Below are 25,296 nucleotides of genomic sequence, written 5' to 3'. Positions count from 1 at the left end.
TGGACAGTTCTCTTTGATGATTTCCTGTAAAATAGAATCTAGGCCCTTTTTTGATCATAGTTTTCGGGAAGTCCAATGATCCTCAGATTATCTCTCCTAGATCTATTTTCCAGGTCTATAGATTTTCCCAGTAAGTATTTGACATTATTCTCCAGATTTTCATTTTTTTTTTTTGTTTTGTTTGACTGATTCTTCGTTTCTCAATGAATCATTCATTTATATTTGTTCTGTCCTGATTTTTTAATGAGTTATTTTCTTCATTCACATTTTTTAGTTCTTTTTGTATATGCCCAGTTGAGTTTTTAAATGAATTATTTTGCTCTGTTGAATTTTTTTCCATTTCACTAATTTTTCTTTTTTAGTGAGTTATTTTCTTTTTCCAATTCAGAAATCCTACTTTCCTGTGATTTTTTAACCTTTTCTAATTCACAAATTCTGTTTCCTTGCACCTCCTGTGAATTCTTTATTTTTTCCAACTCAAATTTCAGGATGTTGTTATTCTCTATCATAGCTTCTCTTTCCTTTCCCCATTTTTCTTCAAACTCTCTTAACTTTTTAATATTCTCTTCTAGGAGAGAGTTATGTGATGGGGGGCAGGTATCATTCCCCTTTAGGGTGTTATCTGGAGACTGTCTGCTGTTAGCCTCCTTGGGGTTGGATACCCGCTCTTTCTCTGTATAGAAGGTGTCAATCATTCTCTTCAGCTTCTAATTAATTGTTAACACTCTGTGGGGGGTCTGCCCTTGGGTAAGAAATTCATCAGCTTCCTCCCAGACCTGATGGATGCAGCAATCCTGAGACTGGGCTAAGAGAGAGCTCTGGGAGAGAGTTCCCGTCCCTCCTCCCCGGAAATGCCTCAGAGGTGATTAACACAGCTGCGCTTCAAGGAGTGCCCAGTGAAGGACCTCCACTGTGTGGCCTAGCATCTGCCTTGAGGTTTAAGGTTGAACAGTGAAAGTGTCACAAACCCCAGCCAAAGCCTCCCGTGAGGCTGTGGATATTAGCAGCTGACATGAAAAGCCCCTGCGCTCAAACCGGAAGTGTTTGCCCGGAAACCACAGTGCCTGTTGCGGAGGTTCCAAGCCGCTGTTATTGGAGTTTCACTACTGCTACAATTCCACTGCCTCAGGCTGAGCCCTGCACTATGTGGATTAGAGGCTTCCCTGGGCTGTGTTCCTCGCTGTTCAGGTTCTTGACTACCCCAAGGAGAAGCCCTGGACAGCAGAAGGCGGCTACATAGCCATGCCGAGATCTGTTAGGTCACTTCTGGATTGGGATGGTTCTAGGATCTGGCTTTATATTTTAAAATGGCTTTGATTTCTCTTCTGATTTGCTGTTTTATAAGCAGAGTAGAGCTCTCAGCCTATGCCAGATTCCTCTATCTCAGTGGCTTCTCTGATCCCAGAGTTCTTCCCAGCCTGTTTGGCACAATGTCCTAGCACCTAACCCTGTCTGTGCTGATCTTTTTTTTCCTCCCCTTGGAACCGACCTTTTCTGTTGAAATTCCAGATTCTCTTCAGCTGGTAAATTGTGCTTCTAATCCTTGTGGTTTTTATCAGTCCAACGTTATTTTTGAGGCTGATTTAAGTAGTTGGTTATTGAGGGAAGAAAGGAGCTTACAAATTCATGTGTATCTTCTCTGCCATCTTGGCTCCGCCCCCCCTCCAGATAGGTTATTCTTAAGGAGTTCAGGATTCAATTCAGGAGTTCAATGTAGATTATTGCAAGAAGGATGAATAGTTGAAACTATACAAAATAGCCCAGTATGTAACAAAAGTTTTAGCACCCCTAGAATATCTACTAAGATGCTATAATATAGCCAAGAATTTTACAGTAGGAGTTCATCATCCTTCATAAAATAAAGGACAAAGATGCCCATATTACAAATACAGACCTTCAAAATATTCTTGAGAATCCCATAGATAAATTGTACTCTAACAGGAACCTTGTCACCAAAAATATTTTGAATAATCATTGAGAGCTAACATTTATTTTATTAAGATTAATATGGATCTGTGAGTCATCTCCATCCATGACAGATAGATGGGAGACACACCAACAGTGTAGAGAGAGAAGAAAAGAGCCTTGGATCCATAATAAGGGGTGTGATATGTATGACGAGTTAGCAAATGAGACTGGGAAAAGGAAGTTAGGTGGGAGAGAATAGTGTCACACAAAGCAAAAGGGGAGAGAGTAAAAGAACAAGAAAGTGGCCAATAATATAAAATGCAATGGACAGTTCAAGAAGGATGAATATAGAGATTTGTAATGAAGAGAGAGGCCATTAATAACTGGAGAGGGAGCGATTTCATTTAAGTTAGTACATCAAAACCCAGGTCCAAACACTTGAAAAGTAAAAAGAGAGGAAGTAGAGGCAACAGGGACAGTGAATGTTTTCCTGGGACTCTAGTTGAAAAAGGGAGAAAAGCAAATGAAGATCATGTGTTTAGAGCCTTGTAAATGGAGACCCCAGTGGTTGCTGTTGATTTATCAGAAATTTGGACTTAGATCAGTTGAGTCTCAATGTGCTTTAGCTGATTAAAAAGCAAATAAAGAAAGAAAGAAACCTGTGTATTTCTGCCTTACAGAGATGGTGGCTCCCTTTTAGTGTCCATCTCATCTCTGTGTATTACTTATTAACTTTGGAGCTGCAAGATTGTATTGTGCTGATTCAAAAGCATGCTTCACTAACCCCTAATTCTGTTTTTAGTTCCTGCCTTTGATCCTCCTGTTAAGTTTTCTGAATTTCCAATTTTTCTGAAATTTGTTGCAACTTGTACTGCTTCTGTTCCAAGTCATTGCATTTCTCTCTGTATTATTTTACCAACACACTTTCTTTTTGATCTACTTCTCATAATTATTAACCTTATGCTTTTCTGCCTCAAAATCATATGTCATCATTTCTAATTTTATCATTTGGCCTTATTTTTACCTTCTCTGTGTAATCTCATTAATTTTTTATTTGTTATGTTATGATTTCTTTTGTCTTTCCTCATTTCAGTATCTATTGTAATTTAATTCAATGTGGACAGAGGGAAAGCGAGGAAAAGAAGAAAACAAAAACAAAAGGAAAGAAAGGAAAAGAAAAAAAATACAAAACCTGTTAATGACCTTAGCTTAAAAAGGCCAAGGTCTCCCTTCCCAACTGGAGCTATTTCTAATCATTCTGATCTATATCTTGCCACTGGACCCAGATGTCTCTGAAGGAAGAAGTGAGCCTCTGCAGCGCCCACCCTCACCTAAATCCAATTCACTTTCATGTCATGGCATCATTTCCCTGATGTTATGATCCTCTTCAAAAATAAAGGACAAATAGTAACAATCTACTACAAGAAACAAAATGTAAACAGGGAAATAAATTCAACAAATACATGAAAGAAGTACAAAGTCATTCAGGAGGATGAATACTAATAAATGGAGGGATCAGGAAAAGCCTCTTGTTAGAGTTGGTACATGAAATGAACTTAGAAGGAAATCAGGGATTATTCAAAAATAGAGAAAACAGATAATTAAGGAGTACATTCCAGACAGAAAAAAAGAACAACAGGTTGGGCAAAGACAGAGAAAGAGAAAATGGAATATAGGTCAGTTTACAATGGAATGCAGAGTTCATGTGAAAATGGGCAATGTTTAAGCCTGGAAAAGACGTAATCAGTTACAGATGGACTTATGCAGCCAAGATGGGAGCTTATATTTTATATCAAAGGTAACATGGAACCACCAAAGTTGCATGAATAGAGAAATTACAGGTTCAAACTAGTGCTTTAAGAATGCCTATTTTCATGGCTCTTTCCAACAATGAAGTGATTCAGGCCAATTCCAAGAGTCTTATGATGAAGAGAGCCATTTGTACCCAGAGAGAGGACTGTGGGAACTAAGTGTGGATCACAACATAGTATTTTCACTTTTTTCATTATTGTTTCACTTGCATTTTGTTTTCTTTCTCATTTTTTATTTTTGAATTGATTTTTTTTCTTGTGCAGAATGATAATTGTGGAAATATGTACAGAATAACTGCACATGTTTAACATATATTGGATACTTGGTATCTGGGGGAAGGGCGTGGTGGGGAGGAAAAATTTGGAACACAAGGTTTTATAAGGGTGAATCTTGAAAATTATCTATCCATAAGTTTTGAAAATAAAAAGCTTTAATAAAAAAAGAATGTCTACTTATATTGAATCTCAAGGGGAAAATATGAAAAAAGGAAGAAGGAAGAATCATACTTTCAGATCTTAAATTTTACTATGAGAATAATCATCAAAACTACTTCATACTGCCAAAAAAGTTTAGAAAAAAATTCCAGTCTTTGTTAAATCTGAATCTATAAATTATGTAGGAAGGAGAGCTTTGTTTGATAGACAACTGATAAATATTAAAGGTGCTACCATTCAAACAAAAATTAGAAAAGTACCACCCAATTCAGGTACATTTCACAGCTGTTGCTAGGGTGTGAAATCTTAAGCAAAGAAGGGATAAAGGTTACACACACACACACACACACACACACACACACACACACACACACACACGACCAGATCATTCTAACTGTATGAAATGGAAATGAAATGAAATAATGACTAGGAAAAGAAGGAAAGTGATTGGGAAAATATCTGAATCAAACATATGATCAGAATGTGATATAAAAATACACAAGAAATTAATAAATCTATGTGAAATAATTTTCCCCATCCCCCATTTCCCCAAAAGAAAAATAGTCAAAAATATTAACTTTTAAACGAATTGAGAATAATTTAAACATATGAAATAACTGTTCCATATCACTAGTAAGAGAAATTCAAATTATAGCTAGCATTTATAAAACATGTTAAGGATTGCAAAGCACTTTACAAATACTTCATTTTGTCTTCATAACAACTCTGAGAGGTAGGTGCTATTATTGTTTCAATTTTACAATGAGAATGCAGCAAATAGAGAATAAGTGACTTGCCCAGAGTCACAAATCTAGTAAATATCTGAGTCAGGATTTGAGCTCAGGTCTTCCTGATTTTCAGGTTTAGCATTCTATCCATTGTGTCAACTAGTTGCTTCAATTAAAAAAACTGTGAAGTTTTACCACAGGGAACCTGAGACAGGGAATGCTCCAGCAAGTGAAAATCCAGCATTAGTTCAAGCACATAGAAACCAGGCCAAGGAATCAAGGAGATGGTTTTGGGCTGAGGTCGCTTAGTCTTCCATGAGGCCTTAAGCAAACAGGCAACTCCCAATACATGACCAAATAAAAAGGAAATAGAAATAGTTCTGAAGTCAGCTACCACACTGAAACATCAGAAAACAGAGGTAAAAATCAAGAATTGAAGCAGAATGGAAAATATTTCTAGCTCTAGGTTTAACATCACGCCCCAGGTGAAGATTGTGGACAAAGGTATATATTAGGACCAGAAATCAGCCTTACCATTCAGAACTGTGGCATAGAACAGTGGACATGACATTTATAATTCAAAGGACAAAAGACTAAGTCTAGTAGTCCCATGTAAGAATGAGAGAAAGGGCCAAATCTAGCACAAAGTCCTAATCTAGGAGTTAGGCTCTAAAAGTGAGGAAAAAAAAACCAATTAATTGTTTTAGTGATGTAGGGCTGCTTTGATATGAATAAACTATATTCATGCAAAAAGTAACATAATCTAAGTCAATAAAGATACTACACAATTTTGAACTGTGCCCAAAGGGCTATCAAACTGTACATCCCTTTCATCCAGCAGTGTCTCTACTGGGCCTGTATCACACAAAGATCATAAAAAGAAGAAAGGGTTCCTATGTGCAAAAATGATTGTGGCAGCCCTCTTTGTAGTGGCAAGGAATTGGCCAATACAAAATGGACGCCCATCAGTTGGAGAATGGCTGAATAACTTATGATATATGAATGTTATGAAATATTACTGTTTTGTAAGAAACGATCAGCAGGAGGATTTCAGAGAGGCCCGGAGAGACTTATATGAACTGATGCTAAGTGAAGTGAGTAAAATCAGGAGATCATTATACATGGCAACAGCAAGATTATGTGATGATCAATTTTGATGAAAGTGGTTCTTTTCAACAATGAGGTGATTCAGACCAGAGATGTGATGAAGAAAGTCATTTGCATGCAGAAAAAAGGAGGACTATGGGGACTGAGTATGGATCACAACATAGTATTTTCATCTTTTTGTCATTGTTTGCTTGCTTTTTTTTCTTTCACATTTTTCCCTTTTTGATCTGATTTGTTTTGGGTTGTATGATAAATGTGGAAATCTATGTTGGATAACTTGCTATCTAGGGGAGGAGGGGGAAGAGAAAGGAGGGAGAAAAATTTGGAATACAAGGTTTTTCAGGGGTCAATGTTGAAAACTTTGCATGTATTATGAAAATGAAAATAAAAAAATAAAGAGATACTAAATAAGCTTTTAAAACACTATCACTTTTTTGTAAAGAAAAACACTAGAAAACATAGAAGAAAATTGACTTTTCCTTAAGATTGTAATATTTATTTAAAGCCAAGCAATAACATTTTATATAATGGAAAAAAGTTAGAGGGCTTTCCAAAAAGATAACCCATCATCAGTATTAATATTAAAGAACAAAATTGCTAATTATTGCAAAAAGAAATAAAGATAAGAAGCATACATAAAAGATGAAATGAAACTATCACTTTTTACAAATGACCTAATGGTCTACCTAGAGAACCCTAAAGAGTCAACTAAAATTTTAATTCAAACAATGAATTCAGTAAAGTTGCTGAATATAAAAATGAACCCACAGAAATAATTAACATTTTTGTATATTACCAAAAAAACCAGCATGAAAAGAAAAAGAAATTCCATTTAAAATAACAACAGAATGTACAAAATATCCGGAGTCCATAAACTGAAATAAACTTAAGATTTATAAAAGTACAACTACAAAACACTCTACAATAAAGAAAGGCCTAAATTATTATATACTATAAAGCAATAACAATTTGGTATTGGTTAAAAAATTAAGTGGTAGGTCAGTGAAATAGGTAAATAGACAACATAAAGAAGCAAGTGACCACAGTAACATAGTATTCAATTAACTCCAAAGATCATGACCATTAGGCTAAAGACACACTGTTCACAAAAAAAAAAAAATGCTGGTAAAACTGTAAAGCAATTTGGTAGAAATTTAGGATATACCTTATAACTGATACTATATACCACGGTAAGCTCCAAAAACTTCATTAGTCAGAAATAAAAAGTGACATAAAAATTAGAGAAATAAGGAAAAACTTATCAGTGGAATGTATGGATTGGTGAATTTTTGACAAAACAAGACCGAGAAGATAATAGAAGATAAAATGGGAGCTAGTAACTATGCAAAACTTAAAAGTTAATATGCAAAAAAAAAATCAATGCAAGTAAAATCAGAAAGGAAACAGGTAACTGGGAAGTTTATAAAAATTTTTTTCTGATAATTTTATTTCCAAGATATATAAGGAACTGAATCAATTTCATAAGAACAAGAGTCATTATCCAATAGATAAATGATTAAAAGATAAGAATTAAGCAAGCAGTTGTGAAAGGCAGAAATTCAAGCTATCAACAACGATACAAAAAAATTCCAAATCGCTAATAATAATATATAAGTTAAAGTAACCCTGAGTAGCCACCTTACACCTATCTGATTGACAAAAAAAAAAAAAAAAAAAAAAAAAAAAAAAAGGAAATGATAATTTTTGGAGGGGATGCAGTAAAATAGGCACATTGATACACTATTGATAGAGTTAGGAATCAGCCCAGATGTTTTCAAAAACAATTTGGGTTTATTCTCCTTATCTATTCTGTCATATTCACTCAATTGCTTTTCCTTATTTTCTTCTGTGGCTAGAATTTCTTGTACTATTTTGAATACTGAAGGTGGTAATGGACATCTATGCTTTACCTCTGATCTTATTAGAATATTTATTGTCATAAGTAATAATGCTAATATGTTATAATTAATATTGATATGTTATAAATAACTGACATAATAATTCAGATAATGCTGACTCAATTTCGGTAGATATTATTTATCACATTAAACATATATTCATTGGCTAATAGGGAAACTTTTTGTTGAAACATATGTATTTGAAAGGGATTTTTTTTTCATCTTAATTCTTTCACATTTATGGTGGGAAAGGATGTAGGCAGGAGAAAGAAAAGGTAGATTTGGGGGGCACCTAGGTGGCGAAGTGGATAGAGCACCAGCCTTGAATTCAGGAGGACCTGAGTTCAAATCTGCTCTCACACACTTAACACTTCCTAGCTGTGTGACCCTGGGAAAGTCACTTAACCCCAGCCTCAGGAAAAAACAAATAAACAAAAAAAAAGGTAGATTTGAAAAGAAAATTAATTTTAATTTGAAAAAAATCACTAAATCACTTATATTCTTGGACCTAGATAACTCAAAATATCATAAATACAAGAATGAAGTATAAGATAGAAAAAAGTCCACATCCATGGCTGTCTTCAAAAATGAGATGAACCAAATCAGTTCCAAATGGTCAGTAATGAAGAAAACCAGCTACACTCAGCGAAAGAACACTGGGAAATGAGTACGGATCACAACATAGCATTTCCACTACTTCTGTTATTATCCACTTGCATTTTTGTTTTACTTCTCAGGTTTTTTTCTTTCTTTCTAGATCCAACTTTTCTTGTGCAGCAAGATAACTTATAAATATGTATACATATATTGTATTTAACATATATACTTTGACATATTTAACATGTATGGGACTACCTGTCATCTACGGGAAGGGGTGAGGAGGAGAGGAAAAATTGGAACAGAAGGTTTTGCAAGGGTTAATGTTGAAAAATTATCTATGATATGTCTTATAAATAAAAAGCTAAAATAAAAAGTCCATATCTACAAAAATATTCATAGAAATATTTTTGGTACAAGTCCCAAATGTCAAAAAGAAATGGATATTCACTGATAGAACAATGGTTTACCAAGTCTTAGCAGTAAAATGGAAAGAGTGCTAGATCTGCCATCAGATGAACTGGCTTGGAATGTGTTACTATGATAAAATGATTTCACTTTGTTGAGTCTCAAGTTCTTCAGTAAATTGAAGAGGTTTGACTATATAATTTTTAAGATCTCTTCCAGCTTTATCTCTATTTTTCCCATTGTTCCATAGGAAGTTAACATACACACACACACACACATACACACACACACACACACACACACACACACACATGCAGGCACATGCCCACACAAACATCTATATGGAATTCAGAGAAATGTGGGAAAGATTATATAAAGTGATAGAGTGAAATACAACCAGGAGAAGAATATGCACCATGAACCAAGAATGAAAAAGAAAAAAAAAAAAAAAAAAATAATCCAGGAAACAGTTATAAGCTGATCAATTATAATCAGCTACCTCAGTCCTCAAGAACAGTAGAAAAAACATACTTTTTTTCTTTTCTGTAAGGAAGCAGTGGATGCTGGGTATAGAATATTGCATATGTTTTTGGACATGACCAATACATGGGTCAGTTTTGTTTAATTTATCTTTGTTCCAAGGGAGGGTTAAGGAAATGTTATACAGGGAATATATACTGTGATGAATTTTGAGGCATCATATTAAAAAATGGTATAGTGGAGAGTAACATTTTGTTTCAAGGTGGGGGTACGGGTGGAGAGAAGCTCTTGGTTTATTAATAAACTAAGAGGCTCTATCTGGAGAATCTGAAACCTTTTGGACTTCTATTCACAATACCTAATGTAGGTGAAACCAACAGCATGGTGAATATTGCAATTCCCCACTCTCCTATCCCATTCTAAACATTTTGAAGAAAAATAGACGTCAACTTTTAATTGTAATATTGCCAAGTATGCCTAAGAAGGCAGAATCCTAATATACGGCATCATTTGATGAATTAATAATACCAATTATCATGCCTAGACAGCCCAACACAGCTAAATCAGCAAGCTCCTATACCTTCTGAAGTACACCTGAAGGTAACAGAATATTACATTTTTTGAGAAAGAAGTCATGATTCCAACAACAAAATTATGTCTTGGAATATAATACAAAGCATTCAGTGTTCCACAATTTTAGCTTCAAATTGAGCCTTTCAAATGATAAATGAGAAGAAAGGGGGAAAAAAAGGACTAGTTCATTTAATTTCCTGCACTGACTAAGCCGCTTTATTCATTCAAGGACAGAAGAAAAAAGGACTTTAGCTCTTCCTAAATGTAAATTACAGGCACAATTGCAGATACTCATGCCAACATAAAGCTGAATTTAACAGGGCCCTCTGGAGTTTTAAATCCTCTGAACAGTGAATCTAATGGCCAGCGTGCACTTTCTTTCAGGGAAGTTGTCAGTATTAAAATGAGAAATATGCAGGTGGGGAAATATTCACCTTAGTGAACTATTTGCATAATAAAAATTAATGGTCAGTTTCTTGTTTATGTCCAGTTCAGTGATTATCAATAAAAAATATTAGATCTGGAATTCTGTACCCACATTTCTTAATATTACCCTCCAAGCTTATTACAGAAAGCTTAGTATGTGATAAACATAGAGAAGGTTCTCTTTGACATCTAATAGTAATTAGATGAAGTTTTGCAGAATGTTTTGTCATTCGAGTATTTTCAGAGGAGTTTTCTATCATGTACCAACTTTTGTATCATGTAGTTGAGCTGTAAAGTCCTTGAAATAATTTTCTTAAGAACTTTTATTAAGGGATATTTTCTTTTCCTTTGTGTCCTAATTCAATCAGCTGCTAATTTAAGGCACTAGACAGTATAATCAGCAATTTATAGAGCATTTAAAAACTCAGAGGATATTTCCCCAAGATCAATAAAGAAAAAGAAATGATTGCCATTTAACACCAAAATGGTTCACTTGATGGTGGGGGGAAGAAGAAAGAGGAAAATGGAATGGGGCCTAATCAAGTTGCTATCAGATAAGTAATACATGCAGATATACTGAACTATACCAAACCAAATGCTTACAGATCTTAAGTCAAACTAAGGGAGTGATAAACAAGATGGCTTCTATACATATTGAAATATGTTGTTTAGGATAATTTTTATTTTTAGGATGATTTGTAATGTGCATGACATAGGGATGATAGTCATTAAAAATTCAAATTATGTTTGTTACATATGAAAGGGAACAGGCATAAAGATACTGATGATATTAGTCACTGTAGATGTATCAACTCTAGATGCAAACAAACAAGATCATAAACTCTTTGTGGATAGGGACTATAATCTGGACTAATTTTGTGCTCACTTAGCACCCAGAATAATAGGGAAAAAAAGGGAATAAGCATTTATTAAGTATTACTTTTCTGTAAGGCACTGTGCTAAGTACTTTAAAAATCAGCTTTTATTTTATCCATACAACAAATCTGGGAGGTAGGTACAATTATTATCTTCATTTTACTGGTAAGGAAACTGAGGCAAACAGAAGTCAAATGATTTGCCCAGGATGGCACAGCTAGGTTAGATTGGAGCTCTGGTAGCTTCCACATGCTGTCTCTCTCTCTCTCTCCTCCCCCACCCCTTCTACTGTATAGACTTAGACAGATTAGTCAGTAAAGAAATGCTTAATGATTGATAGATTAAATTGAACCTCAATTCATGGGAAACTCTGACTTCTGGGGATCATTTGGTACGCCTGTCCCTCCCCCACTCCAGGGAAATGAAAATTCTAATGCTAACAATTTCCTAGAAAGACAGAGGTGACATAGGCAGATTATCATAGATCAAGAAAAAAATTGCTTTAAACCATTGGGCAGTGAAGTGGAGCCAGGGGATGGCTCATTGGGGAAAAGGCACAATTCACATAACTGAAAAGGTAGAATCCACAAGAAGGTACAGTAAGTCAAATGTCACAAGTTTCAACACTATCTAGCAAAAATGAAGACAGCTCCCTTTCCCCCTTTGCTCTTCCTTAGTGGCGAAATAGCCAGATTTTCAAGGGAGATGGGCTTCTCCCTTTGTAATTTCCTAGAAATTCAGGGATTACTTAAGTGATTCTTATACTTACAGTTGAACTCCTGACTGATGCTATCTAACAACTCCCTAAGTTACTAAATCAAGAACAGTCCATGTTTATTGTAAATCAGATGCTACTGTCAACTTGAACAGCTATCACAAACGAATCAGACACCCAGTCATTAGACAGTCAGAGAACAGGCAAGTCTAAAGTCTAAAATTCCTCACTCTACAAAACCTAAAATTGTTATCTGTTTTCTATTCAGATGAGATGGCATTACTTGAGTGATTATTAATTGACTAAGAATATACTGATATTCTATTCTATTACTAAAGTTATAAATTAACTAAGAATGTACACCACCAGCCACTCATGCTCAATCTTCAAATATAGATATGCATTAGAAGAACTAGAGACAGGTCATGGAAGAGATTGTTTTGATGAAAAGGCCATTCCAAATCTTTGAATTAAGCTACTTCTCGACCCTAGTTCACTGTGCAAAAACTAATCTTTAACTTTTAAATATATTACTTGACATTTTATGGCCATCAGAGTTGAATATCAATTTTTTAAATGTTAGTGGAAATTGGATAAGAAACCACATCTCAAAGGAGAATCACCAGAGTATGGAAGAAGGCTATTAATTTCCTTCCCATTACCACCTGGAATCTCCTTTCACTGTTCATACCAATCTATCATCTGTTCTGCTTAGTCTATATCCATAAAAATAATTTCATGATTATGGAACTGAAAAATACTTTTTTTATGATTTATATTTGATCAGTAATCTGAGTTACACTTTGAATTAAGTATCTTAAATAGCATTTAATTTTGGTGTAACAAGTCAGTCCACATTGTGCGACGTGTTAATTAATTCTTGAGGGCTAAAGATCATGAATTTAGCTTATGGAACCACTTCAAAGTCCAATTCTGAGCATTTCATGTAGGAGCCCATAATCAGGCAACCTTGAAATCCTAAAGCTAGATCATAGGTACTTAGCAGATGCATTACAATAGAGATTCTCTCTAGCCTATCCCTCTTTTGGAAAGACAATCAGAAGCATGGAGATTAAAGCTTCCTCCAGCAGCATATTCTCAAGAACCTGCTCTTAGTTGCCCATTTGGGCAACTGTACCTCACTTTTAACCATGTGTAGGCACCTTCTCTTTTGGGAAAATGGCAGGGAGAAACTTATAAATGACTCTGTACATTCCAAAGCTTGAGTCCAAGAAGCAAATAACGTAACTCTTATTCAAAGTGACAGCTAGGAAGTTAAATGTTTTTTCTACAGCATTGGGTAGTATTCCCTATGGCCTGACATAACACAACAGGCAAATTACCAAGATTTCTCTGGTTATTACTTTAAATAATCAATAATACAAATCTATTCACATACTTAGTAGGAACTGATTCTCAACAGGGTACATAACAAATACATCCTTAGAAAAGACTATGGTTTAGTCTCCATGAGACTGTGCCTACCTATGATTCACGTTGTGTGGACAGCAGCTCCTTGTAGGAACACATTTCACTGAATTTTTGCTCTTCAGGCTCAAGCTGGAGGAAGAAAAAAAGAAGCTATCAAAAATCACAGTCTACAACCCCATAGCTAAGGAAACAAGTACACTCTGAATTTCGGATAATTTACCATATCATTCAAAGGGAAATTAGACTAATGACCTCTGAGATCTCTTCCAGCTGTACAGTTATAATCTTATGAACCTCTGTCCTTCAGTGCTTTGTATTTTCCTTTTCACCATGGTCATAATAACAAGCTAGAAACTTGACCTTCTACTGTGGAGTACATGTAATTTGGTTTGCTTATTTACTAATTGAAGTCTTGACCTGTGATATTTCATAGATGTGGGGAACGGCTTCTGAGGAAATCCACTATCTACTAATGCCAATTAGCAGTTCATCTATAATGAATCTTCAAGAGTTTCTTGGGGGCAGTGAGACACAAAATCACTCACCCATGGTCACACAATTAGTAGGCACAAAGGAGTATTTGAACCCAGGTCTTCCTGATTCTAAGATTGGCTCTCTAATCACCATGCCATGATGCCTCTTTATGGTCAAAGTTATTCATTTCCATTTGTACAATGATTAGCACAGGGTCACAGGACAGAGCTCTACAAGATGTTTTAGGCATGACTTAGGTTTACACGAGTCCTTTTTACAAGTGAAAAAAAAAGAGGTCCAACAAGGTAGAATGACTTGTGCTAGTCATATAGCTAGTAAACTGGCAAGGCCAGGACTTGAGTCCAGGTTGGCTGACTTCCAAATAAATACTGGTATCCTTGAAAAATTCAATGTCATTCATAAAAATTGGTAATTCTGCTACCTTTTATTAGCAAATACACACATTTGGGTTGGTTAATATCTTCAATTCTACTATCAGAGATTCAGTCCTTCAACTTAAGGCTTTATATCTATTAAAATACAAATCATCCTTGTACAATGGAAAGAAAAGTAAGGAAACATGGGTTCTTATCTTGGCTCTGCCAAAAATTCGCTTGGGTGCCTTAGGTCAAGTTGCTTGACCTCTCAACTAAATGACGTCTCAACTTTTTCACCAAATGAATACATACAGAGAAAAGAGGATCCGATAAAGGATCCTGGACTATTTCCATACATAGTGGGAGAGGCATCTATGATAAACCTGCAAAGGAGACAGAAAGATTATCCTAAATTGTAGGAAGAGAACAACAACAGAGTGGTTCACAACTATTGAGAGAAGAGAAAATTATTACAAAGAGGGGATGTTTAACAGTGTCAAATACTGCAGAGTGGTCAAGAAAGTTAAGTGAAAAGGTCATTGTATTTAGCAAAAATGAATTCATGGATGACCTGGGAGAACACAGTTTTTATTGAATGGTGAGGAAGGAGGACATATTGAAAAGAGTTGAGAAGCAAATGGATAGGAAGTAGAGGAAATGAGTGTAGCCAAATATTTTTTTTCAAGAAGTGTGGCTATGGAAGTGAGGACATAGAAAGTTAGGTAGGTAGATGTGGGTATATAAAATACATGTGTGTATGCGTGTATACATACAGAGAGAGAATTAAGTACACAAAGACATGAGAAAGGGAAAGATTTTTCTTTACTTTTTTAAGGTAGTAGAAGGTCTGGGAATATTTGTGGGCAGAATTAAGAATCAGAAAATTTGTGATCTGAATTAAGAATCAGAGAAAATTAAAGAAAAAAAAAGATGATCATGTCTAGACAGAAGGATAGAAAATTAGAAAGAGGTGATCAAAGGGGCAACCTATTCAAATGATTGGAAGGATGAGAATCAAAGGAACAAAAAGAGAGACTGTCATTGGCAAAAGTAGGAGTCACCTGCAACTAAAACTGGAGAAAACTAGAAAAGAGTGCAAGGAGATGCTAGAATCATTTGACATAGGAAACTAGGGAAGAAAGAGAGAACTCATGATAAATGGCTTCCACTTTTTCAGTGAAATAGAAGACTTCTACTAAAAAAGGAGAAGAGAGAATGCAATGGTTTAGTTGACAGATACTCATTCAGAGAAGAGTCCAAGACTGGAATATAGCAGTATGGGCCCAGTAAAGGTGATCTCTGAGCGCTCCTACAACTCTGCTGTTCAAGCCACATTTCATTTTTCAGGGGATTTTGCTCAATTCCTTCTCCGGCACAAATGACCATTCCAGCATATCTCTTCTGTGCTGATTTCCTACGGTGGTATTAACTATTCTTGCTCTGTCTCCCCAAATAGCCTGAGGTACAAACTATCTCATCAAGTGGTTTTTCAAAAATATCCAGATAGCTACTAATAGAAAACAAATTCCACACAAAGTTAAATTGAATGTCAGACTTTTCTAAGAAGAAATTTAAGTGAACTGATTTGTATTGGAGATAATTCAGAAAAGCTCAGACCCAGTAGTTTTCTTAATCTAATCACCTCCAGAAAGAATTGTTTCTTTCTCAGGCTAAATATATGATTGGGGGCAGTGTCTAAGATCACTGCCCAAGAAAGAGCTAAACCACAATGTGAGAACCTTATAAAAGGCTATGCTTTGTTTTAATGGTACAGTAAAAGACATCAGGATTTGGAGTCACAAGACCCAAGTTCAAATTCTTTAACTACTATTTGAAACCTTTATGAGCTTGGAAAAAATCACATCATTTCTCTGAGTTTCATCTAAAAAAGTAGGCTGATTGAGATTATTTCTAAGTTTTGTTCCAAATGTAAATCTATTATCCTATGATCCCCCTCTTAATGCAAACAGCATGAGTAAGAAGGCTTACATGGCACCTTAGTTTCCTAAAAGTGTGATTCCAATTCCCCAGTATAAGCAGTCACCCAATTCTCTATAGCATGCTCATTTGTAAATTGTTTAGCACTCAGAGCTTTTCTCACAGAAACAAAAACCTGTAAAAGTTTAATTAAAACATAATGTGGTGAAATGCTATACATGTGCAGCAACAACTTCTGCATTTTCTTGGGCACATATTTTTTTCTTGTAAACACCAAGACAGCTATTTTTTTTCCTTTATTACTTCAAAAGATGTGTGATCTCGGTGATCTGCATGCTTTTTCCAAAGTTGCACATCTTAACCCAGCAATGCCTATCTAGCTTGTGAGGCTTATTCTTCTCCTATAGATCCATCCACTTCTACCACTCCTATAGATCCATCCATCATTCAACTGTGGTCCCAGATTACTGACAATTTGCAGTGTCTGTTCAAAATATGTATAGTGATACAGCAGCTCTATGGATTGTCCATCCAACAACACAACATAATCTAGATAATAGTTATCATTCCTTTATACTGAACTCCTTAAATGGATAATCCATCTACTTTCTTATGAGTGAATGGGGATTTTCCTTTCAGAGACTCTTCTTTATTACAAGGCTTGAAACCATTAGCCAAATGCCATTTGCAAAGAAGAGCAGCTAGAGCACCTCTTTACAGCATACAGGGAGTGTCTCTTCCTTTTAACTGTACACTGGACATGCCTCCATTACACAGGCAAACAATTTTTAGAAGCTTTTATCTCCCTGTTTTCAGCCTTACTTCATATTGCAATCAGCTGGCTGCCAAACAAGTCACTTCTGTTGTTATAACTTCCAAGGAATCTATCGTAATTTTAAAATATGCGTAAGATCGTTTTGGAGAAGAACCTAGAAGAATGTATTGCTATTTTTCCCCTAACAAATTAAATCTGCATTCTCCGTTACCATTTCCCCATCTCATACCACACAACCAGGGCTGTGCCATGAATGCAAATGTGATGGTTCTAGTGTCCTTAATGGCAAAAAGGCCTTGTCCTAAAAGTCTTTACATATCTCTACTTTTTGTCTGTGTTATCTACCATACAGTTTTATCTCTATACAATAATAACAATAATAATAATACTAAAAAGAATGTAAGGAGCCCTTTCCACATCTGACAGTGTTCTGGAAAATAGCTGTTCTCATATTTCATGTAGTGCAGACATACTCTTGGAGTTGATTTCTGAATGTCGGCAAAATCCATTCTTCTGAGATTATGTAAAGATTCGGTGACCTCAAAGGTTCCTCTTTGGTTTCTGCCCTAATTTTATGAGTTGCAAGCCAGAATTAATACACTGATTATTAATTACCCAGAAAGTATCTCTTGGACGTTTCATTCATCACAGTTTGTTGATGGTTTTGCTTAACAGTTTTCAATGAATATATTTTTTGAAAATTATCAAACTGTGCATACCCTTTGACTCAGAAGTGTTGCTACTGGGCTTGTATCCCAAAAAGATCTTAAGGAAGGGAAAGGGACAAGAATGTTTGTGGCAGCCCTCTTTGTGGTGGCCAGAAACTGGAAACTGAGTGGATGTCCATCAATTGGAGAATGGCTGAATAAATTATGGTATATGAATATTATGGAATATTATTGTTCTGTAAGAAATGACCAGCAGGATGATTTCAGAAAGGCCTGGAGAGACTTGCATGAACTGATGCTGAGTGAAATGAGCAGGACCAGGGGATCATTATATACTTCAACAACAATACTGTATGATGATCAATTCTGATGGATGTGGCCCTCTTCAACAATGAGATGATCCAAATCAATTCCAATAGAGCAGTAATGAACTGAACCAGCTACACCCAGTGAAAGAACTCTGGGAGATGACTATGAACCACTACATAGAATTCCCAATCCCTCTATTTTTGTCCGCCTGCATTTTTGATTTCATTGTACACTATTTCAAAGTCCGATTCTTATTGTACAGCAAAACAACTGTTTGGACATGTATACATATATTGTATTTAATTTATACGCTAACATATTTAACATGTATTGGTTAACCTGCCATATGGGGGGGTGGGGGAAGGAGGGGAAATTATTATTATTATTATTTTAAATTTTATTTATTTATAATTTTTGACAGTACATATGCATGAGTAATTTTTTTATAACATTATCCCTTGTATTCATTTTTCCAAATTTTCCTCTTCCTCCCTCTACTCCCTCCCCTAGATGACAGGCAATCCCATACATTTTACATGTGTTACAATATAACCTAGATTCAATATATGTGTGTAAATCCCATTTTCTTGTTGCACATTAAGTATTAGATTCCGAAGGTATAAGTAACCTGGGTAGATAGACAGTAGTGCTAACAGTTTACATTCACTTCTCAGTGTTCCTTCTCTGGGTGCAGTTGCTTCTGTCCATCATTGATCAACTGGAAGTGAGTTGGATCTTCTTTATGTTGAAGATTTCCACTTCCATCAGAATACATCCTCATACAGTATTGTTGTTGAAGTGTATAGTGATCTTCTGGTTCTGCTCATTTCACTCAGCATCAGTTCATGCAAGTCTCTCCAGGCCTCTCTGTATTCCTCCTGCTGGTCATTTCTTACAGAGCAATAATATTCCATAACCTTCATATACCATAATTTACCCAACCATTCTCCAATAGATGGCCATCCATTCATCTTCCAGTTTCTAGCCACTACGAAAAGGGCTGCCACAAACATTTTGGCACATACAGGTCCCTTTCCAGGAGGGGAAAAATTAGAACAAAAGGGTTGGCAATTATCAATGTTGTAAAACTACCCATGCATATATCTGGTAAATAAAAACTATTAGAAAAAAATGAATATACTTTTTGAGGAGGAGGTATTGTGGATGGTTTGGGGGAAGTGTCTGCTATGTAAAAACAAAAAGCTATTAATTAAAAAAAGAAGAAATCAGGAGGCATATGGATACATTTCAAAGTCTTTGTAGGAGAATTATAAGCACTTACAAAGCCTTTGGAGGTTACTGCTACTGGTTTTATTCACATATATGTGAATTTTCTCACCAGAAGAATGTAAACATCTTGACAACAGGAATTTTTTTTATCATTGTATCCTTAGCACAGTGTCTAGCACATAGTAGGTACTAAAGGTTTTTTCCATTAAAATCCTATAAAACCTTAAGGTTGCAAGTGTTAAGACTGAAGAGGAAGAGGAGGAGGAAGAAGATGAGGATGATGATAGTAGTTATGATAATGATGATAGAACAGTGATGGTGGTGATGGTGGTGGTGGTAGTAGTGGGACCATTATTAGAGACTAAATGGTTGCCCTCAGTTTTCCAGACAATATATGAACTGTGAGCAGGCCATATTCCAGGGCATCTATCTCACCATTCAATGCCTCTCTTTACACCTAGAGAACCATAATAGTAGAGTGAAGAGAAACCTGGGCTGGAAGCCAAGGAGAGAAGGACTCTGACTTATTGACTTACATAACCTGGGAGAAGTCCCCTAAGCTCCAAGTGTTCTAGGCAATTCCCTAAGACCATCAATTAGAGAGAAGCTATTATTCAGCATTAATAAAGGGAGTTCCTTACCAGAGGCAGCCAGGGGGTCTAAGGGATACATCATTGGCCTGAAAGTCAGCAAGAGCTGATTTCAAATAAAACCTCATACATTATCAGCTGTGGGATTCTGAGACAGTCACTTAGCCTTTGTCTGTCTTAGTTTCCTTAACTGTTATGTGAGGACAATAATAGCTTTTTTTCCATAGGATTGTTGTGAGGATAAAATGAGATACTTACACAGTGCTTACTTAGAACGGTGCCTGGGACATAGGAGATGCTCTCAAAATGCTGTTCTGTCTCCTCCTTGCAGAAGTTACTTACAAAAATGAAATTACAGGTGTAATCCCTATGCCTATACTTTAACATTACAAATTATTCAATTTTGTGGAAATTTTTGTGAAAAATTATCTATGTATTATGCTATAAATGCCATGTATTAGAGGTATCTTTCTTAGTAGGGACTTCAAAGACTGGATTTTGTTCTACTGAGTCAAATGTCTTTTTTGTGATCAATGAAGTATACTCACAGTAAGATCCTAAACCTCTCTACCCTCACTCTATTGTATGATCATAAAGATGGATCCTGCTTTAGAAAATCATTTGCAAAAGCCTCCCTTTTTCATTCTTATGTTTTCATAATGTCATAGACTAAGAGCTAGAAAGGACCTTAAATACATAAAATAATATTTTATTATTCAGTCATCACAAGTATTGCTAAAGGCATTTTCTTAAATATAGAAAAGCTTTCTATTTTCACAAGTGAGAACTTGAGTGCTTTTGTCCATCTAATGTAAACATACAAAAATATACTAAATGAATGCTTGCAAATATCAGTCCATAAGATTCCATATTTTCTTTTTCTCTGGGAAGTATCTTCTGAGGGTATTGGATTAAAACACATTTTCAAGAAATTTTAAAATATTATATTTCAATAAGATTTTATCCCGTGGCTTCTTATGAAAATCTAATAAATAGCAAACTTCTCCTTTTATTAACAATATGTGGTTTTCTGTCTGCTGAATTAGAGCTTGCAAACTTCTCACATGTGTTTTGGGATATTAATTCTGCCATCAACTTAAGAACAGACTGTGTAAGGCTAAATGTACACTATTTCAAAGTCTGATTCTTTTTGTTCAGCAAAACAACTGTTTGGTCATGTATACATATATTGTATTTAATTTATACTCTAACATATTTAACATGTATTGGTCGACCTGCCATCTGAGACGGGGGGGGGGAAGGAGGGGGAAAATTGGAACAAATGGTTTGGCAATTGTCAATGTTGTAAAATTACCCATGCAAAAATCTGGTAAATAAAAACTATTAAAAAAAAAAAAAGAAGAACAGACTGTGTAGTCTAATCATATGTCTAACCCTGCCTTAAGTGGAGGTATTTACTCATGATTTGCTAACTGAATGTTTCATCTAAGAGATTGCCCTCCAAAACTTTACAACATAATTTCATTAATGCTCACATATTTCTGAAGCAAGTAGAGGCTAAATATTATCATCCCAATATATTAAACAGAAAAATAATTTCTGAAAGATAAGAGCATTTGCTCTCCACCAGATCCCCCCATAAAGAGTGCTATGATTAAAACTAGATTCCTGATTCCTAAGCTACTCATCAAGCTGTGAAACTGAAGGTCCCAAACTAGTAGAACCCTCTTGAGTTATCTCTAACTCATTCAAAAACTCAAAAAACAATCAAATGAGATATTTCCTACAGAGAGTTGCACTCTGCATGAAGCCACGGCATTGAGTCATTGCATTTATGAACAGCCTATTAACCCAATCCTAGATTAACATACCTAATTTTTAACTAGATGAGAGATTAAAAAATCAGCAGAGAAAGTCATATGACCTATAGGCCCAACTCAATTCCTTAATCCAAAGTAGTCTGATGGACCAGTTTGCCTTTATAAACTAAGGCTAACCAAGGAGACAAAAGAGAGTTTTCTTTGAATTTCCATTCTCTCTCAGCCAAAGAAAGATTTTCCTATCTTTATACATGAACAGTACGCATAGGCTTTGCCAATTTAAAATAATTTTGGTCTCAGTCTCCAACTTTGCTTTGTTGATGACATAAGAAATTTTCAAAGATTTAAAATTCAAACCAGAGAATGATTTTAAAATATTAGCAAGTGATCCCATGGAGATTAACAAAACCCGCTACTGATGATACTATATGTTTGGACTAGGAAAGAAAAGAGAAAGAATCTTAGGGAAAAAATATGAACAAATAGATTCTTCCATGCAAAGCAAGAGAAGAATTGGACAAATTCATGTTGGGAAATTTTCCTCCTTATTTCCCAGCAAGAACAGGTTATGGAATACAAAGGATATACCATAAATAAACAAACAAACAAATAAATGAATGAATGAATAAATAAATAAATGAATGAATGCATGAATAAACAAACAAACAAATAAATAAATAGATGAATAAATAAATAAATAGATAGATAAATAAATAAATAGGTAGATAGATAATAGGGCCAACAGTCTAGAATTCCATGAGATATAGGGTTAGTTCTGTGAGAAACATGAATAAAACATGCCTGCTTTAGAGTAGAAATGCAGATTAGGAGAAAACTAAAATACTGGCCTCCTCTTCTAAGTGAGCTTCTGGGCTAGTTTGAGGGATTAAATGAGATCACAGAGCTAGTAAAAATCTGTAGCAGGATTAGATGCTAGTTTTCCTCCTGCCTTGTCCTATGGGCTTTCCACTATGCCAGGTTCATGTTTCCATATCACACTGTGGCAATCTCACTGAGCTTTGGAATGTTAAAGCTATTCTTCCCTGAGAAGTTTGGCAGAGTTTGGTCATTCACATAATTCTACACAATAATAATTCATAGAATTGCCCATGATAGAGTAGGCAGCTCCACCATAGAGGACTTAGGGAAAGACATGGATACAACAGTCAAGACTGAGAAGATGACAATAAGATACAATACACATTACTGGGGCTAGGACTCACAAAGAAATCCCAGAGCCAAGGAAGTATTGAAGCACAAGAAATTTTGTCTTGAGTAGTTAAGAACAAAAAAGTCTGCCACGTGGAAGGCCTGCTTGTCTCTGACCTCTCACGGATGTCCCCAGCATATCACATGGTTCCCTCTACTGTGATCAAGTAAGCCAGATGCTGAAAGAGACACATTTATATACCTGCTACATCTTACTTAACAAGCCTTCATGTTTGTAAACATAAATTAATGTTTTGCCTAAAATGAGGAGACAACTGAGATAAATTAACAAAAATAACATTAAAAATGGATTATTAATTTATAAGTAGTGATAAAATAGCTGAGTACTAATGTTAATACAGAGTTGAAGATTGTTTTCAAAAAATATATTTTTGTTGAGTGGCTTCAGCAATTGGTATTTTGTACTGTTAAAGATATTCTGTTGTATTTCTAACTATAATTCGTGGAAACAATGTGTATATGAGTGGTTATTATCATACACAAATGGAAGAGCTGACTGAAATATTGAAACTATTGAAATAGAGAATTCAAAGATAATATGAAAAAACTTAAATGCTAGATTTGTAATCACAAAAAGGAGATTCAAACCTTGCATCAGAGTAATAAATTCAAAGACAGAAGGGCCCTTATGAGTTCATCTTAGGCTAACTTCTTCTCAATTTACAAATGAGAAAACTAAGACTACTTTCTAGCAGTGAGATCATGGATAAGCCATAACTCTTAGAGCCTCAATTTCCTCCTTAGCAAACAAATCCACTTGTACTATCTACCTGTATAGGGTTAGAAATATCTCAGGTGCTAGAAAGTTAACCTTGGTGTCTGTAAAAGCTGGGTTCAATCACCTACTTATTAGGGGGATCATCCTAGATAAGGCAATTAACTCTCTCACTCTCACTTTCCTCATATGAAAAAGAGAGACAATAATAACATCTACTTCCCAGAGTTATTTGAAGGCCAAACAAGTTAACATGTATAAATTGCTTTGTAAACCTCAAAGATCATGATTCTTATTACCCAAGAGTCAATAGACAACTCTCTAGACTTTTCCAGCTCGAAATCTCTTATATTTTCAAATATAAGTTACCATTGCTAAAACTTGGATTATATTTTTAAACAGTTAAATTTTATTTGTAATTATTCCTGCTTATATGTTACACATATTTACATATAACTAAATATATAAAAGGCTTCCATACTCCTAGACTAATGATTTCTAGATATATTTTCATTGTGCCATTGAGGGTTGTTTCCCTGATTGATGACCCTTTGTTTTTACTGTAATAAAATGGATAATTAAAGAACAAGTTGCAGGTTCACTAAGCACTTTGTGTACATAATCTCTTTTGATCTTTATAAAGCCCTATAAAATTAGCAGTATAGTTACTGTTTTACCCTTTTTACACATGAGGCATCTTAGGCTTATTGAGGTTATTTACCTAGGACCACACAGCTAGGAAAGTTCCAAGGGAGAGATTTAAATCAGGATCTCCCTTGACTATAAATCCACCAATCTGTCCACAGTGTCATCCTACCTCAGTAGTTTAGAATTAATTTCTAAAATAACAAAGAAAAGGAATGCTGTCTAAAGATGAACACAAGCAAACAATAATTATTCTCCAGTGACAAGATAAGGAAAGAAAGGATAAGCATACAGGGGCCATTGCAGATGATCCAATGGAGAGTAGGAAAACTAAAATAACCCTCCTACCCTCCTGCATTGCAAAAATTAGAGATTGATTTTTATTATATAAAGTTCACTTTAAAAATTCAATGTTGAGAAGGGCAGAGCCATGATGGTGGAATCCAGAGGCAGCAACACAGCCAAACTCTTTCAACATTCTTCTCCAAACAACTTTGAAATAATTGCTCAAGTAGAATTTTTAAGCAGAACAGCCAGTAAAAGATCAGAGTGAGACATTTTTCCAAACTAAGACACTTTAAAAGGTTAGCAGGAGAGGTCTGTGACTCCAGGGTAGGAGTCCATAGACAATAAGAGAGTTGGACAACTGGTCACAAAGAGATTACAGGTACCATCGGCTAACAGTAGGAGCAGCTAGAGCTAATTGGCAACTCTATTACCCATAAGCAGTTCTGGGTCCCAGTTCTATGTTGGAAAGGAATATTAATGTTTGTGGCTACAGTGGAACAAAGGCCTTTCATGGTAAAGATAAGAGTGTAAATCAAGAAAGCAATGACCATACATATCCCAGGATCACACCACCTTGGAAGCACCAAAAACAAGCACATACCCAAAACTAGCTCTGAAAACAGAAACACAACCCACCCCTGAAGCTTAATACAGTATTTCTTCATACCTATGGAAACAATTGAACTTTACCATAAAGTTCAAAGTCACAAAATAGACTGGAAAAAATGGTCAAAGTACAAAAAAATAATTAACCACCAAAAGCTACTATAATGGCAGAGCAGATCAGGGAAAAAACTTAGAAGAAAACAGTATGAAAACAGCTATAAGCAAAGCCTCAAAGAAAAATGCTAATTGATCAAGGAAGAATTCATAAAGAGATAGG

Source organism: Sminthopsis crassicaudata, chromosome X (genome assembly GCF_048593235.1).
Source record: "Sminthopsis crassicaudata isolate SCR6 chromosome X, ASM4859323v1, whole genome shotgun sequence".
NCBI lineage: Eukaryota > Metazoa > Chordata > Mammalia > Dasyuromorphia > Dasyuridae > Sminthopsis > Sminthopsis crassicaudata.
This window is presented reverse-complemented; position numbering follows the sequence as displayed.